This window comes from Cupressus sempervirens, chromosome 11, assembly GCF_028749045.1.
Source record: "Cupressus sempervirens isolate cs-2001-9-10 chromosome 11, ASM2874904v1, whole genome shotgun sequence".
Lineage (NCBI taxonomy): Eukaryota > Viridiplantae > Streptophyta > Pinopsida > Cupressales > Cupressaceae > Cupressus > Cupressus sempervirens.
Window position 1 is genome coordinate 208,571,254 of NC_143128.1, and position 17,791 is coordinate 208,589,044.

The window sequence follows — 17,791 nt, forward strand, 5'->3', positions numbered from 1 at the left end:
ACAATATAATGATCATCATGTATGCATGAAATGTAAAGTCTAAATGATCTCATCACATAACCTCTGAATCTATAACATAATGTCTGATAGTGTCAAAACAATACCTCTAATCCATCAACATAAAACTAGTCCATCATAGTCTAATAATAATAGCAACAATATATGCAAAAAAGATGTGAACGAGGGTAGGCACTACAAATACCACATAGATAGTCCTCTCAACATTTACTCTAATAGTTATCGATGTGTTCTCTTTTCTCTAATATTCAATTCTTATGCACAAAAAATTAATAGGAAAGAGACCAGCTTCAACAAATTAAAGATTAAGTCATTCAATTTCAACTAGATACTAGACAATTTTATTTTATTATAGTGATTACTAGATAGCTAGGGCCCTTAAGGTTTATTCTCACATATTCTTATAGGTGAGATTTCTTTTCTCTCATATTTAAGTCTTATGCATGAAAAATGCAAAGGAAAGAGGCCATCTTCAACAAATTGAAGACAAAGTCATGAAACTTCAGCTAGATAATATACTAATATATTTTCTAATATATATTACCAAATATTTAGTTCTCTAAAGCTAAACATTAACATATTATTATAGGTAACTTTTTTGTTCTCTTAGATTCAACTCTATTCAAAGAAAAATGTAAACACAAAAGATAAAATTCAACAAGTCAAGGATCAAGTCATGATATTTCAACTAAATAATAGACTTTCCTATATTAACTAATAACTATTACTATTAAAGATCATGTAATGAAATGTGAGGTAGATAATAGACTAGGCCATTTTAGTAATATCTTGAACATATTAGACTAGCTCTTTTTGGTAGCCCTATAACTAAGGGTTTTGGCTATTCTACTATCATTTCCAAATAACTTGGCTAGTTTTCTCTTTTCACTTTGATTCAATATCCTTTTGGAAGAAAAATGCAAAGGCAATAGACAAGGTTCAAGGAATTAAAGATAAAGTCATGAAATTTCAGCTAGATAATAGACTTGTTATTCTATTTAGTGACTATTACCAGATAGATGATGCTCTCAAGCTTTACTCTATTCCATTTTTATTGGTGGGTTCTTTTTTCTCTTAGATTTAAGTCTTATGCAAGAAAAATGCATAGGAAAGAGACCAAATTCCACAAATTAAAGATTATGTAATGAAATTTCAACAAAAGCATAGACAACTATTTTTTATAATAACTATTACTAGATAGTCAATGTTCTCTATATTTACCCTCACATATTTTTATTGGTGGGTCCTCTTTTGTCTTAAAATGAAGTCTTCAAAAAATGTAAAGGAAAGTGACTAGCTTAAACAAATTTAAGTTCAAGTCATAGAATTTATGGTAGATAATATATTGCTTTATTTTTTAATAATTATTACTAGACAATTGGTCATCTCCAGACATGTTCTTATAGGTGACTTTTATTTTCTCTCAAACTTAAGTCTCATGCTAAAAAAAATGTGAAGGTAAGAGACCAGCTTCAGTAAATCAAGGATCAATTCATGACATTTCAGCTAAATAATAGACTCATGCTATATTTCCTTATAAGAATTACTAGGTACTTGGTGCTCTCAAACTTTAACATATTTTGATAGGTGGTGTCTCTTTTCTCTTATACACAAGTCTTATGCAAGGAAATGTAAAGGTAATATATCAACTTCAATAAATTAGAGATCATGTTATGAAACTTTACCTAGATAATATACTTAGAAATTATAATAATATCTTGAAGGTGTCTCACTCATTCATGTTTTGCAATCTTATAATTGAGGCTTTTGGTGATTCTGCTAATATTTTGAATTACCTCTGATAGCCTTCTCTTGTAACTTTATGTGCGTTGCTCAATACAAAAAATAATACTGATTATTAAAGAAATAAAGAAAGGTAGTCTCAGATTTGGTTGACTATACCAAAGAATTTATGAAAATTATTTATAATAATATAGAACTACCTCTAACTATACTACAAATCATACTTGTAGACATAAAAAAAAAACAAGTGCCATGTAGTGGCTAAGTACTTTCCCTATTATAATAAAATAATAAATATAAAACAACAACATAGTCTTTAATTAATTTATAGTTCTATTAAAATTAAATATAAGTTTAATAGTTTATTTAATATTTAAAAATAATGTTACATTAGAAATAAAAGGATGGATCTATTTTTATATTATTTAATTGTCTTTATTTTTTATTTTTTTGGATCAATAAGAGGCCGAAGCCAAGATTAATTATTATGTAATTTTTATTAATTATTATTATTATTTATTAATTTGTAATTGGATTCAAATCCAAGACCTCTTGATAATAGGCTTGCAATTTACCATTGTGTTGTAAGCTCTTGCCTCATTTTATTATTATTTTATTAACATTTTATATTATTATTAAATTATATAATTATAAATCTAAATTAATCTAAATAATATATAATATCAATAATTTATAATAAGTAAAGAAAAAAATTAATAAAATCTACACTTAAAATAAAATAAAATAAAAACTAATAAAATGCCTGTTCCAAAGAATAGAAAGCTTTTTAAAAATATATAAATATACTATAAGAAATATTTTAAATATATAATAATAATAAATCTAATATTCTTTACATCTGATTATACAATTGAATAAAAAAATTATTTAAAATAACTGTAGTTAAAAATTTACTATTAAAATTGTTAGTTTTTTCCTATTTAAAATTTTTTCTTTAACTATAGTTAAAAGGAAGTTAATTCCTAGAGATTGGTTAGAATTTTTATATTTAAGAACTCATTAAGAATATCTATTCAAAAAGTGATATTATTAATAGTACATAGCCTACATGCAAGGACTAATAATAATAAAGATCAAGAAAATAAATTTATTTTCTTTCAAACACTCTATCTCTCCAACACCAAACACTCTCTCTCTCCAACACTAATGGAAAGGTAAATATGAATACTCATTTCCTGACAAATTTCATTTAATGTACTGACCTCATCTCTCACACATCACAAATATAAGTTCTCTTACATATAATATTATCACTCCATAAACATTGACCTATATCGACTGCATTGCAACAGTTGATGCTTCTCTTTCTAATAGCAAAACCTTATGTACAATCCCCAAAATAAGAACTTAAATTAACTTAATATAAAACGACTATTATCACTCCATCAAGTATTTTGGAAACCTTCCCTACAACACCTCATTATAAGAATTTGACTGTTTATTCCCTTAATACTTATATTTACCCTACAGACCCCATCTCTAACACCACCTTGGAAAAAATGGAACGTTTATTCCCCTAACAAATAAATTACATTTTCTGTCCTGTGAAACATTTTCGACCCCTTATCTGTAACACCTTGCTGTGGGAATTAGAGTGTTTACCAGGTGAAAATGTAGGGCTTGCAGAAGGCCTGTATTCTGGTAAAAGTCCACCAGTCTTGTGTGTCACACCACAGACATTGCACGGTGTTTCAGTACCCAGTGGCCCACATCTCCATTGTGGAGTTTTAGTCACACCACAATGCGTGCATTTTCTGACCCCATTTATGTCCTTTTAATCGCATTCTTTGCTGCACTGAATTTCGGTGAGGACCGGCATTCTACTTGCTCACAAGAAAAGTAACCTGTTTGGTTCCATTGAAGCAGCATGAATAGGAGAAAAGGGCAGTGTAGAATACCCACTGCCATTCTCACTGACAGAAGAAGCAATAGGAGAATGGGTTTAGAAGCCCACCTTGAAAATGAAAGCCTTGACATTTTGCTCCATGGCTTTCCTGGTATTGTCCTTCCTGGAGTACAAAGAAAAGATCTTTCCCCACTGCAGGAACTATTACTTGAGACTGAGCTCATAGTAGAACTTATGGTATTTTCAGAGTTATTTTCTGTACCTTGTTCTTCTTCCACTTTGTTTTTGGAATCAGAAGTTATATGCTCTGGTTCTCCTCCTCAAGGTCAAAGAAACAGTCTCCAGTGAGAAGGGGTACCGGTTCTAACTATGCCAAAAACAAAGAGAAAAGCCATGTCTGAGATTATTTCACATTTAGTTACTCTTATGCAATAATATTTAGGATCATATATGGTTATCTATCATCAGGATGGTATAGAGCTGAATGGAAACAATGATAGGACCATAGATTGTAATAAGAAACGTTAATGAAAAACAAACTAACACGGTCTAAATTCATGCTAGACCATAAATTGTAATCAGAAACACTAACGAAAAACAAACTGATATGCTCTGAGACATCAAATATTATTTATAATAGAGAAAATGGATAGCCTTTTCGTTGTTAAATTAATAGAATCACTAGAAAGGCACTCACAGGAATGAAAATGTCCCCAAAATTGTAGCCATCAATAGGTTCTTCATCGCTAATGTGCAGCAGGTCATCAACGCTATTAAAGATATCAGCCATGTCATCATCCATGTTATCCAAAACCTGCTATACCCTACAATGGGTATGTCATATCAGGTTAAGAAAATATATCCCCGACATGTTTTCAAAATCAAAAATTGTGTATAAATAACTGTTTCAACTTAATGGTGTGTTACATCAGGCCATTTACTAAGTACCCAACAGTGTATACTATGGAAAATGACCTTGGTAGGACATATCAAGGTAACCAATATATTTAGTGGAGAGAGTCATCAGACTATTTTGTTACAAGGAGTTACACAAACCCTAGTAAAATGCTTATTCTCTTGCTAGTTCATTTTATTGCCATGCACATGTTTAACCTTCAAATGTATCATTAAGATTCCATTAATGAAATATGTTTGACTAAAATAGAAAAAGAAAAGAAACGAAAAAAAGCTTCAGAAAGGATCATACCTCTACCTACCCTATATCTCAACTACAATGTACCAGCAAACTCTAAAGGTCGGGATTGGAAGAGCTACTCTGTTGGAAAGCTTCGTTGTATAGCATTTAACTACCAGGCTGTTTTCCTGTTTGCAAGAAATTCCTCAATATAAAAAGATGGAGAAGCCAACTTTTTGATACAAAACTAAGGGTCTTCTCGGTTCCTTCTCATACAATGCAATGGAGTCCTACAATTCAAGCCTTGCATCCTGCAATTACAACAAAACTTCTGGAATTTTTGTGCAATCCTGATGGATAGTCAACTCAGCAACAGTGAGAAGTAAAGTTCTGGTGTGGGATGACTTTAGCCTTATGTCAATTGATGTTCCCTAATCCTTGTGTAGCGGTAAGGAGGTTGTGTTTCTCATTTACAATTTTTATGTTTCAGTTTTTTATTTTGTGATTATAAGGAGATTGTCTTTTTACTCTTCAACTGGTGTCAGATGGAGACAGGTGTAAAAACCAACTCTTACAACTTTATGCCAAATCATCCAAAAAAATGAGAAAAACGGAAAAAGAAGGAAACACATCAGCAATGGTGTTAAAAGTAGCAACATTTCATTTGGTCAACTGATATAGATTACAAAGTTCATTACAACTCCAATAACAATGTTGTTGGAAGTATTTATGCACAAAAGATAAGACTTCATTATAACCATTCAAAGAAATGTCGACATAACTGAAGATGGTACATAGGTACATTACAAAAGATGCATATATATCATTTAGAAAGGATGAGTGATCAGCCAATAGACATTTACAGCTTCCAAGTGTTCGCTGCCCTACTTCTGAGAGATCTGATCCTTAACCGGAAAACGATGTCTATCTTCTATCTGAAACGGGGTTGTGGCCCAGGCCCTTTCACCATGCCAACCATGAAGTAATTTCTTCCCCGGGGTTCTTCCTAACATGAAGAACTCCCCAACCCTAGCTCGAGAAGGTTAGCTTCCCAGAACAAGATGGATCGGATGGATCCAGTGCAGCTGTGAAACTTACTACAAACATCCATGTGCTAAGTAGCCTAATCACAGAAATATGGTAGAGAAATAAAATAACATTCTACATATCATCACATATGCGGAAAGTAAGAGAACATATTTATCAGCATATCTGCCCATACGCCATGTCAGAATTAACAGTATTTCAACTGAAATAATAATAGATGGCTTAGCCAAGCACAAAATTTGTCAACATGATGCATGGAGAATCAAAACATAACGAATCCTACCACGCAACACTTGACAGTTTGAGAGAAACAAACAACGTATGCATCCATCCCCACCTTCGCAATACCAGATTACACCCTTCCATAAGGAATTTTTAACAACAATACTCAGTCTATTAACTATCATCAGCTATCTCTGTATTTACTCATTCAAAACAGTATACTTTGCTGATCAACTAATTGAGTTCTAACATGAAGTTGGAATATAAGCTTATTCAGTTGTCTTCATAATGATGGTAAGATATGCTTAAGTACTTTCCATTACTAAATCTATGCGTAGACTAAATCTAATATCCTTGAACTCATAGACTGAAATAATAGAATAACAAAGTTTTACTCTATTAAGTTCGATTGCTACTCTGCAAGGATATACAATCTTTTAATTACTCATTGAGTGAAGTTATCCATTGTTCAATGAAACTAATCAGCACTTATGAATAAAATAAGTATACAAGAATATATTCAGCACACACTAATGAATATCCAATTTAATTTAACTTCTTATTCAGTAATAAAAACATTCTTTCCAAAAATTTCTAACCAGCAAGTTAATATCTTATTTAACAATTCGTATTTAACAGTATAATAGCATTTTATTTCTAAGTTATAATCAGCACAACGCTCTATTGTTGAATGATGATATAATTCAAGTTGTGCACACCCATCTACTGGGATATTATTCTAACAAACATTTAACCTGACACTAGACAATGATGAAATCACACATCAACATATATAACTTTGAATTTCTCATTTCCAACAGATGGTTAAAAAAAAATTCAGAACAATGACTAAATATTCGTAGAGTAATTGTGTTCAAGCATATATTGACTGACTCAAGAGCTTATAGAGAAATTTTCTAAGAATTGAAGAAATCTGGAGTTTACGAGATGCATTATGTACATGGTGTTTAGGACAAAATTTAAGAGTTCTTTCGTGGAGAAAACATATAACTTTCGATACTTTACTAAATGTGAATTCAGCTACATATAACACTCAACGCAACCATGCTTTTCTAACTGTATTTAATTGTTTTAAATCATCATAATACGAATCATCACATAACTCAAGTTTTCATAGCAATTCTACTAGTGAAATTCTGCTCTCCCTTTCCAAGTTTAATTGTCCAAAATGTAAAAGAAAAGGCTGTTCACAAGCAATATGTAAAAATCTGTTCTCAACATGGTTTTATATCAGCAAGAGAACACAAATTAGTAGTCTAAGTTTAACTCAACAGCACATGTGTATGAAGAAATAGTTAAAGCAGATGTTCTCAGTATTCTGAGGTGTTAATGGAGAAAAACCCCTTTTTACTAATTTTGGGTACACAGGGTTTTATTGTTAATACTTTCTAGAGGTCATTATGTGTTTTTTTTTTTTCCTATCATCAAAAAGGCCATTCAATACCTGAATTAAACATAGAAATAACAACTCATTTCAGCAATCAAAATGAAAACATTCAAATCTATAAGAAGAATTATAAAATAAGATCCGTACAGATCGTAGGAGATTTGCTTGACATCGCACTAAGGTTCATAGAAGTGTGGTAAAAGAACAAAATCTTACCAAGAGTTTGGCAATCAGCGAGAGCATGTATTGAAGACAGTTGAAAAAAAAAACATTACATAAACCCTATTACATGCTCAGCCAATTTCTCAAACACTCACAGATCAGAAAAATAAAACCAATAAATGAACACACTGCCCAACAAAGTAACACACAGCAAGTTAAAGAATTTGCTAATGGAGAAACGAGGAAAAAGAACCTGCTGACCGCTGGTTTCTCCAATCCTAGCTTCTCAACCCATGCACCTCCAAAGCCGTCTCCACCCCTGGTTGCTGGTCTCTCTCCCTCTGCCGGATATCCCAAAAACCATCTCCTTTAAAGAAATTCCAGAACCGATTCTACAGTCCCTGTTCTCCAGCCATGAATTTTACTTCCATTATTTGCTATAAATGTTTCATTGAATGCCCTCCATTGTGGGTCTATCTATTCCTTTTAATGCATAACAAAATTAATCTCCTTTTTCTATGTTTTTGTTTTCCGTAATTCTCACCTTTATTTATCTTTTTCAAAACTAGAATTCATGAAACCCTTGCACAAATATATATTTATAAAAGAAATAAGGACTTAACTTTAAATTAATGGAATTGCCCATACACATATCTCACCTCTATTTATTTATTTTTAATAATAAATTAAAATAAAGATAGTATCTATTCACACATACACTCATCACATTAGCCGGATCAAGTATCATTATTAAAAGAGTTTTAAATAAAAAATTAAACAAAATTTAATCTAAATCTGTAATACACTCTAAGTGGTGTGTGTAAGCTGCAAGGATTATCCATCTGTCCCCTTCCAAAAGGCTAAAATTCTCTACCTCAACCACACCCTCGCCTTTGACACCTACAGACACTCAAACACTCGCAAACATAAGGAATCAATATTCGTCAGTCAATAATAAAACATCACTTATGAACATCATAACTATAATAAATACACATTCATAAAAGTATAAATATAAACCACATCTCCATAATATCATAAAGATGATCGTAAGATGACTTAACCTTTCATTTAACATAAGTTAGAAAATCATTTAATAACATTAATTTCCAGTCTAGTTAACATATCAAATGACAAGATTAATCTAATCCATGAGTTAATCTATCAAGTCTAAAAAAAATAGTTGACCTAGTCAAAATAACAAGGTTTCCACCTAATCGCCTTGTAGGCACAAACAAAGAAGTCATATGACGAGTCATGACATCCTTCCCCTCTAGGAAAAGGCATCGTCCCAATGTCAATCAAAATAAAAAATAACAGTGTTCAACTAAAGTCTAGATAAACAGTAAACATGCTACTCAAAATAGATAAGACTGTTGTAAGTCATTTGCATCCTCTCAAGTGGCACTATCCTCACCAAATTGATCCCACTGGACCTTGTACTAGAGGACATCTCGATCTCATACCCAGATGGTATGCTGCTCACCGAGTCTGGTGGGCTGAACTACCACCACTCCCAGTTCCTGAACCTGCAACGCATGCTAGTCAAGCACATGAGACATGTCGGGGTGATATGCCTTAAGAAGAGATACATGGAAAACATTATGAATATGGGCAAGTGTGCATAGCAGAGAAAGCTAATAAGCAACTGGGTTAATAACCTCCAACATCTCAAAAGGGCCTACAAATCTCGGTGCAAGCTTTGAACTCTTGCCGAATGAGATGGAACTTTTTTGCGGTCTGACTCTCAAAAACACTTTATCCCCAATCTAAAATTGCCTAAAAGTGTGTTTCTTGTCAGCGTAACTCTTCTCCCGATCAACTGCTTCCTTTAGCCAACTACGGATCAAGACCATCTGATCCTCCATTTCCTTTAACATATTTGGGCCTACTATAATCCGATTTTCTATCTTATCCCAGCTAATAGGAGTGTGATACTTACGTCCATAAATGGCTTCAAAAGGTGCCATGCCCAAAGATGAATAATAGGAGTTATTATAAGAAAAATTCACTAATGGAAAATACTCCTCCCACTTGTACTGCTGATCCATGCAATACATCCATAATAAATCCTCTAACACTTGATTAACTCGTTCGGTTTGACCATCTATCTCTGGGTGATAGGCAGTGTTGAAGTTCAACTGCATACCCAAAGCAAAGTTCAAAGTAGTCCAAAACCGAGAAGTCATATGAGTGTCCCTATCTAAAATAACGGTTTCTAGAATACCATGTAACCGAAATATTTCCTGCACAAATTTCCTTGCTAATACCGGAGAACCACCTTTCAAACTACCAGGAATAAAGTGGGTGACTTTAGTTAATTTATCGACTATGACCAAGATAACATCATGCTTGCATCGCATCATGTGTAAACCTTGCACAAAGTTCATACTGATAACTTGTCATTTATATTACGGAATCCCATGTGGGTACAAAAGTCCTGTCAGATGGACATGTTTAGCCTTGACATGCTAACATTCCAAACACTAGGCCACATATTCTACCACATCTTGTTTTAGTCCCGGCCAAAAATATAATAGTCTCAAATCAGCCATCATCTTTTTTACCCCAGGGTGCCTTGAAAATGGAGTGCAATGCATCTCCTCAAGAACCACCCTTCGCAACCCTTCATGATTAGGAACATATATCTTGTTCTGGTATCTAAGTAATCCATCATCATCAAAAGAATAATCCTCAAACCGAGAATCTAAAGAATCAACATCCAAAACTGATTTCACCCAATCATAGTGAGTATCTCCAGGAAGATACTAAAGAATGTACTCCCTCAAGCGAGTTCTAGAAGTAGTAATAGAGGTGATATGTCATCTACGACTCAGTACATCTGCCACTCTATTCTCCTTCCCTTTTATGTACTCAATGCCAAAATTATACTCACTAAGAGACTCGAGCCATCGCCTCTGTCTGGCATTAAGATTTGGTTGAGCAAATATGTACCTCAACCCCATGTGATTAGTTTTTAACTCAAAGGGTTTCCCTAATAAGTAATGCCGCCACATTTACAAGGCATGTACTATTGCAGTCAATTCGAGATCATGTGGTGCATAGTTTACCTCATACTGTTTAAGCTTCCTGGACTCATAGGCGACTACCTTACCATCTTGCATAAGTACACCTCCCAATCCATCCCTTGAAGCATCTATCATAACCACAAAATGTCCATTTGGATTTGGAATCACTAATATAGGAATGGATGTAGGCTTTTGCTTCAGCAACTGAAATGCTCTCTCACGTGCTTCAGTCCACTCATACCATTTTCCCTTTCACTGCAAGGAAGTGATATATGCTGCAATTTTTGAGAACCCTTCCACGAACTTCCTGTAATAACCTGCCAACCCCATAAAACTTCGTACCTCTCTAATGTTCTAAGGTACTGGCCATTCAAGAATGGCTCTAATCTTTGCTGGATCCACTGCAATACCATCTACTGATAAGATGTGTCCCAAATAATGAATCTCCTTTCGAAAAAATGAACACTTTGAGAGTTTTCCAAAAAGTTTCTTCTCTCTAAGGCATTGCAAAACTATACGCAAGTGCTCTTCATGTTCCTCCATAGTCTTAGAATATATCAAAATGTCATCAATGAAAATTTCTACAAACTTATCAAGACAATCCCAAAACACACTGTTCATCAGGTTCATGAAAGCCGTAGGGGCATTCGTTAGTCCAAAAGGTAAGACTACAAATTCATAATGCCTGTACCTTGTCCTAAATGTTGTTTTGGATATATCTACCTCCTTAATCTGAAGTTGATGATATCCGGATCTTAGATCTATCTTTGAGAAGACGGTAGTCCCTTTCATTTGATCAAAAAATTCATCAATACGGGGTAAAGGATACTGATTATTTATGGTAACCTTATTTAGCATATGGTAATCAATGCATAGTCTTAAGGTACCATCCTTCTTTTTGACAAAAAATACATGTGCTCCCCAAGGTGATACACTTGGTCTAATAAAACCCTTGTCTAAGAGTTCCTATAATTGAGTGTTTAACTCATACATCTTAGTGGAAGTCATGCGGTAAGGAACCCTTGATTGAGGTTCAGCCCTTGGTATCAAATCAATAGAAAAATTGAACTCCCTTTGTGGAGGTAGTTCTGGCAAATCATCTGGAAACACATCACTAAATTCCTTTAAAATTGCATAATCCTCTAAACGGGGTGGGGTTTCTTCTTCCAAATCCTTAACAAATGCCACTTGCAACTAACACCCCTTTCTCCTTTCTTTCTTTAATTGCATAGCAGAGATGTGTCTTAGCTCAATTGGTCTTTTGACACCATTCAGTATCACTGAGTGCCTTGTGTCATTGCAACATTCAATTACCTTATCCTTACAATATACTAAGGCTTATGTTCACTTAACCAGTTAATGCCCAAGATGACATCATAAGAATGTAAAAGAGTGACATAAAGATTGACGTCTATACGGAAATTGGAAAGTTCCAACTCACTGCAGAAAAGACATTGCCCTACCTGTCGCTTAGCCCTATTATCATACTCTACAGTCCATGGTTTAGCCATAAAACTAGCTCTAATAGGTAATCTAGCTACTACTTTAGGATCTACAAAACATTCAGTAGCACCAGTATCAATTAGAATAGAAACAGTAATACCAAAAAGTGTACCAATTAGTTGAATAGGTGTACCTTGAAAATCTTCTTGTCGATGATCAATTGTAGCATGAATATGATGTTGTGATGGAATTTCCTTCCTATCAGATCGTTGTGGGCATTTAGTAGCAAAGTGATTACCACCATAGACAAAGCATCCAGTTCTAGGACCCTTCCTATCATCGTTTTTGTTATGATCATTCCTATTATTCTAGTTCCTTCCATGTTTCTCATTTCCATTCCTATTGTTTTTGTTATTCTGGTTCCTATTACCATTCTAATTCCCTTTTTCCATATTTCTGATCTGTTGTTTCTTCCCATTTCCTTTATACCTATCATCCTAGTACCCGTTGTTATCTTGATACCCTCTATTACCCTGGAACTTCCTCTTATAATTCTAGTTGATGGTTTTAGATGAGGTTGCATCCTTCAATTTTTGCTCTTGCTTAAGAGCTTTACATAGTGCAAAGTCCATCATTTCAGGTTCCTGCATCTCAACCTCACTATAAATCTTAGGTTTCAAACCCATCACAAATTTTTAAGTTTTAAATAGTTCATCATGTTGATACTGCGGAACATACTTCACCAAATGACAAAAGCGCTCATGATACTATGTGACATTCATGTTCCCTTGGACCAATTTATAAAATTCTACTGATTTCTTATCATAGTAGAGTTGTGGTAACCACCGCTTGCGAAAATGTTGAAGAAATTCTTCCCAAGTTACCTCTCCATGCTGAAATTTCTTTTCTGTCATGACATTCTCCCACCAAGTACCTGCCTCACTCATGAGCTAAAAAGTAACCCAAATTGCTCGAGACTTCCATGTATAGTTTCGCACTAGAAAATACTTTTCCATGCTTGTAATCCATGCTTCAACATCTTCTCTAGAAGCTCTACCATAAAAAGTGGGTGGTGTGACCTTCTTGAGGTCCTTGCTTAAATCAGCTACAATCTGTACCTAATCTAGGTTATTCATAGCCATTTGTCGATTAGCTTCCACCTTCTACTCTTCCTTTGACCTCCTAAGTGCCTCAACCAACTGGTCATCCTCAAGTTTCTTCCTCCGTTCCTCTTCCTACTGATATAGGGCTTCTAACCATTGATCCTCTTCGTGCTTCCTTGCCTCCTCATCAACATCTCTACCTCGAACATTCTGTTCCAAGGTATCCATCCTTTGTCCTTGTTGTTGCAACAATGCCCCTTATTGAGTCAGGAGTGCCACAATCTGATCAAGTCTCTGATTGGGTTCATCATCTCATGGACCATTATTGGATTCACCTCTACAGTTAGCTCTTGTGGCCATGGTGATAATTCAAACACCCGCACACATTTGCGCTAATTAGCATAGTAGCCCCAAGGCCTAGGTTTTAAACCTTAGGCTCTGATACCAAATGTAAAAATTGACTCTTACAACTTTATGCCAAATCATCCAAAAAAATGAGAAATTTAGAAAAAGAAGGATACACATCAGCAATGGAGTTAAAAGTAGTGACATTTCATTTGGTCAACTAATATAGATTACAAAGTTCATTACAACTCCAATAACAATGTTGTTGGAATTATTTATGCACAAAAGATAAGACTTCATTATAAACATTCAAAGAAATGTCAACGTAACTGAAGATGGTACATAGGTACATTACAAAAGATGCATATACATCATTTTAGAAAGGATGAGTGATCAATTAGTAGGCATTTACAGCTTCCAAGTGTTCGCTGCCCTACTTCTAAGTGATCTGATCCTTAACTGAAAAACAACGTCTATCTTCTATCTGAAATGGAGGTGTGGCCCATGTGCTTTTACCATGCCAACCATGAAGCAATTTCTTTCCTGGGGTTCTTCCTGACATGAAGAACTCCTTGACCCTAGCTCGAAAAAGTTAGCTTCTCGGAACAAGACGGATCAGATGGATCCAGTGTAGCTGTGAAACTTACTACAAACATCCATGTGCTAAGTAGCGTAATCACAGAAATATGATAGGGAAATAAAATAACATTCTACATATCATCACATATGCAGAAAATAAGAGAACATATTTATTAGCATATCTACCCATACACCATGTCAGAATTAACAGTATTTCAACTGAAATAATAATAGATGGCTTGGCCAAGCACAAAATTTGTCAACATGATGCATGGAGAGTCAAAACATAATGAATCCTACCACGCAACACTTCACAGGTAAGTTGAGAGAAGCAAACACAGTATGCATCCATCCACACCCTCCCAATAACAGATTACACCCTTCCATAAGAAATTTTTAACAACAATACTCAGTCTATTAGCTATCATCAGCTATCTATCTCTGTATTTACTCATTCAAAACAGTATACTTTGCTGATCAACTAGTTGAGTTCTAACATGAAGTTGGAATATAAGCTTATTCAGTCATCTTCATAATGATGGTAAGCTATGCTTAAGTACTTTCCATTGCTAAATCTATGCGGAGACTAAATCTAATATCTTGGAACTCATAGACTAAAATAATAGAATAACAAAGTTTTACTCTATTAAGTTCGATTACTACTCTGCAAGGATATACAATCTTTTAATTACTCATGGAGTGAAGTTATCCATTGTTCAATGAAACTAATCAGCACTTATGAATAAAATAAGTATACAAGAATATATTCAGCACGAACTAATGAATATCCAATTTAATTTAACTTCTTATTCAGTAATAAAAACATTCTTTCTAAAAATTTCTAACCAGCAAGTTAATATCTTATTTAAGAATTCATATTTAACAGTATAATAGCATTCTATTTCTAAGTTATAATCAACACAACGCTCTATTGTTGAATGATGATATTATTCAAGTTGTGCACACCCATCTACTGGGATATTATTCTAACAAACGTTTAACCTGACAGTAGACAATGATGAAATCACACATCAACATATACAACTTTGAGTTTCTGATTTCCAACAGATGGTTAAAAAAAAAAATCCGAACAATGAATAAATATTCATAGAGTAATTGTGTTCAAGCATATATTGACTGACTCAAGAGCTTATAGAGAAATTTTCTAAGAATTGAAGAAATCTGGAGTTTTCATAGCAATTCTACTAGTGAAATTCTGCTCTCCCTTTCCAAGTTTATTTGTCCAAAATGTAAAAGAAAAGGCTGTTCACAAGCAATATGTAAAAATATGTTCTCAACATGGTTTTATATCAGCAAGAGAACACAAATTAGTAGTCTAAGTTTAACTCAACAGCACATGTGTATGAAGAAACAGGTACAACAGATGTTCTCAGTATTCTGAGGTGTTCATGGACAAAAACCCCTTTTTACTAATTTTGGGTACACAGGGTTTTATTGTTAATACTTTCTAGAGGTCATTATGCGTTTTTTTTTTTCCCTATCATCAAAAAGGCCATTCAATACCTGAATTAAACATAGAAATAACAACTCATTTCAGCAATCAAAATGAAAACATTCAAATCTATAAGAAGAATTATAAAATAAGATCCTTACAGATCGTAGGAGATTTGCTTGACATCGCACTAAGGTTCATACAAGTGTGGTAAAAGAATAAAATCTTCCCAAGAGTTTGGCAATCAGCGAGAGCATGTATTGAAGACGGTTGAAAGAAAACATTACATAAACCCTATTACATGCTCAGCCAATTTCTCAAACACCCACAGATTAGAAAAATAAAACCAATAAATGAATACACTGCCCAACAAAGTAGCACACAGCAAGTTAAAGAATTTGCTAATGGAGAAACAAGGAAAAAGAACCTGCTGACTGCTGGTCTCTCCAATCCTATCTTCTCAACCCGTGCACCTCCAAAGCCGTCTCCACCCCTAGTTGCTGGTCTCTCTCCCTCTGCCGGATATCCCAAAAACCATCTCCTTTAAAAAAAATTCAGAACCGCTTCTGCAGTCCCTGTTCTCCAGCCGTGATTTTTACTTCCATTATTTGCTATAAATGTTTCATAAATGTTTCATTGAATGCTCTCCATCGTGGGTCTATCTATTCCTTTTACTGCATAACAAAATTAATCTCCTTTTTCTATGTTTTTGTTTTCAGTAGTTCTCACATTTATTTATTTTTCGAAACTAGAATTCATGAAACCCTTGCACAAATATATATTTATAAAAGAAATAAGGACTTAATTTTAAATTAATGGAATTGCCCATACACATATCTCACCTCTATTTATTTATTTTTAATAATAAATTAAAAAAAAGATAGTATCATTTCACACATACACTCATCACATTTGCTGGATCAAGTATCATTATTAAAAGAGTTTTAAATAAAAGATTAAACAAAACATAATCTAAATCTGTAATACACTCTAAGTGGTGTGTGTAAGCTAGAAGGATTATTCGTGTATCCCCTTTCGAAAGGCTAACATTCTCTACCTCAACCACACCCTCGCCTTCGACACATGCAGACATTCAAACACTCGCAAACATAAGGAGTCAGTATCTGTCAATCGATAATAAAAAATCACTTATGAACATCATAACTCTAATAAATACACATTCATAAAAGTATAAACATAAATCACATCTCCATAATATCATAAACATGATCGTAAGATGACTTAACCTTTCATTTATATAAGTTAGAAAATCATTTAATAACATTAATTTCCAGTCTAGTTAACATATCAAATGACAAGATTAATCTAATCCATGAGTTAATCTATCAAGTCTAAAAAACAATAGTTGACCTAGTCAAAATAACAATGTTTCCACCTAACCGCCATGTAGGCACAAACAAAGAAGTCATATGATGAGTCGTGACAACAGGTTTGCAATATAATAGAAAATTTTGATGTAAAAATTCCCACCATCTCATGGGGGTGGAGACACATTTTCAAGATGATAGATAACTTCTCCAACACGTGATTCCTTTGAAGTTACAATCTCTTGGATCTCATGCCTACGAAATGATGTCTTTTATTAAATACGTAAAGCAAAATGGGTACAACTATATAAAAGAAAAGTCCATTTAATATATATGACTAATTTACTAGAAAGGGATGTTTTCTATGAAAGAGAACCTAACAAAAAATACATAAAGGGATCTAAAAGAGAAATACATTTAATATTTATTCATCTTGTATAAATGATTTATTAGAAATGGTGTCTTCTATTTGAAAACTTGGGACAAAATGGCTAGTGTAAAATGAAATGCATTTAGTAATTACCATTTTATATGACTGATTTACTACTATTCTCTATTTATGTTCCCTAATTCTTGTGTAGTAAAAAGAAGGTTGTGTTTTCATTCATGATCTTCTTAATTAATATATCAGGGGAATTTTTTTAATCTATTTTTTAATGATTATAGGGAGATCCTTCTTTTGCACTTATACTGATTTCCAAGAGTTTTTAATACTATGGGCAACTTACCTTGTACATGGTCCCACCTTCTAATGGAAGGGGAGAAAAATTTCCAAGACCATAGATAACTTCTCCTAGATGCAATCATTTTTGATGTCATCTTCATATCTCTTAACTAGGGAATAATGATGTCTTTTATTAGAAAAGTAAAAATGTTTCCCTAGTATATGTAAAGGTAAACAAAAGACAT

The 17,791-nt window shown here is 33.5% G+C and overlaps 1 pseudogene; it reads right to left on the reverse strand.

Moving 5' to 3' along the window:
* Positions 1 to 3,310: 3,310 nt before the first annotated feature.
* Positions 3,311 to 4,430, reverse strand: LOC149528901 (GATA transcription factor 4-like; annotated as a pseudogene).
* Positions 4,431 to 17,791: the final 13,361 nt, after the last annotated feature.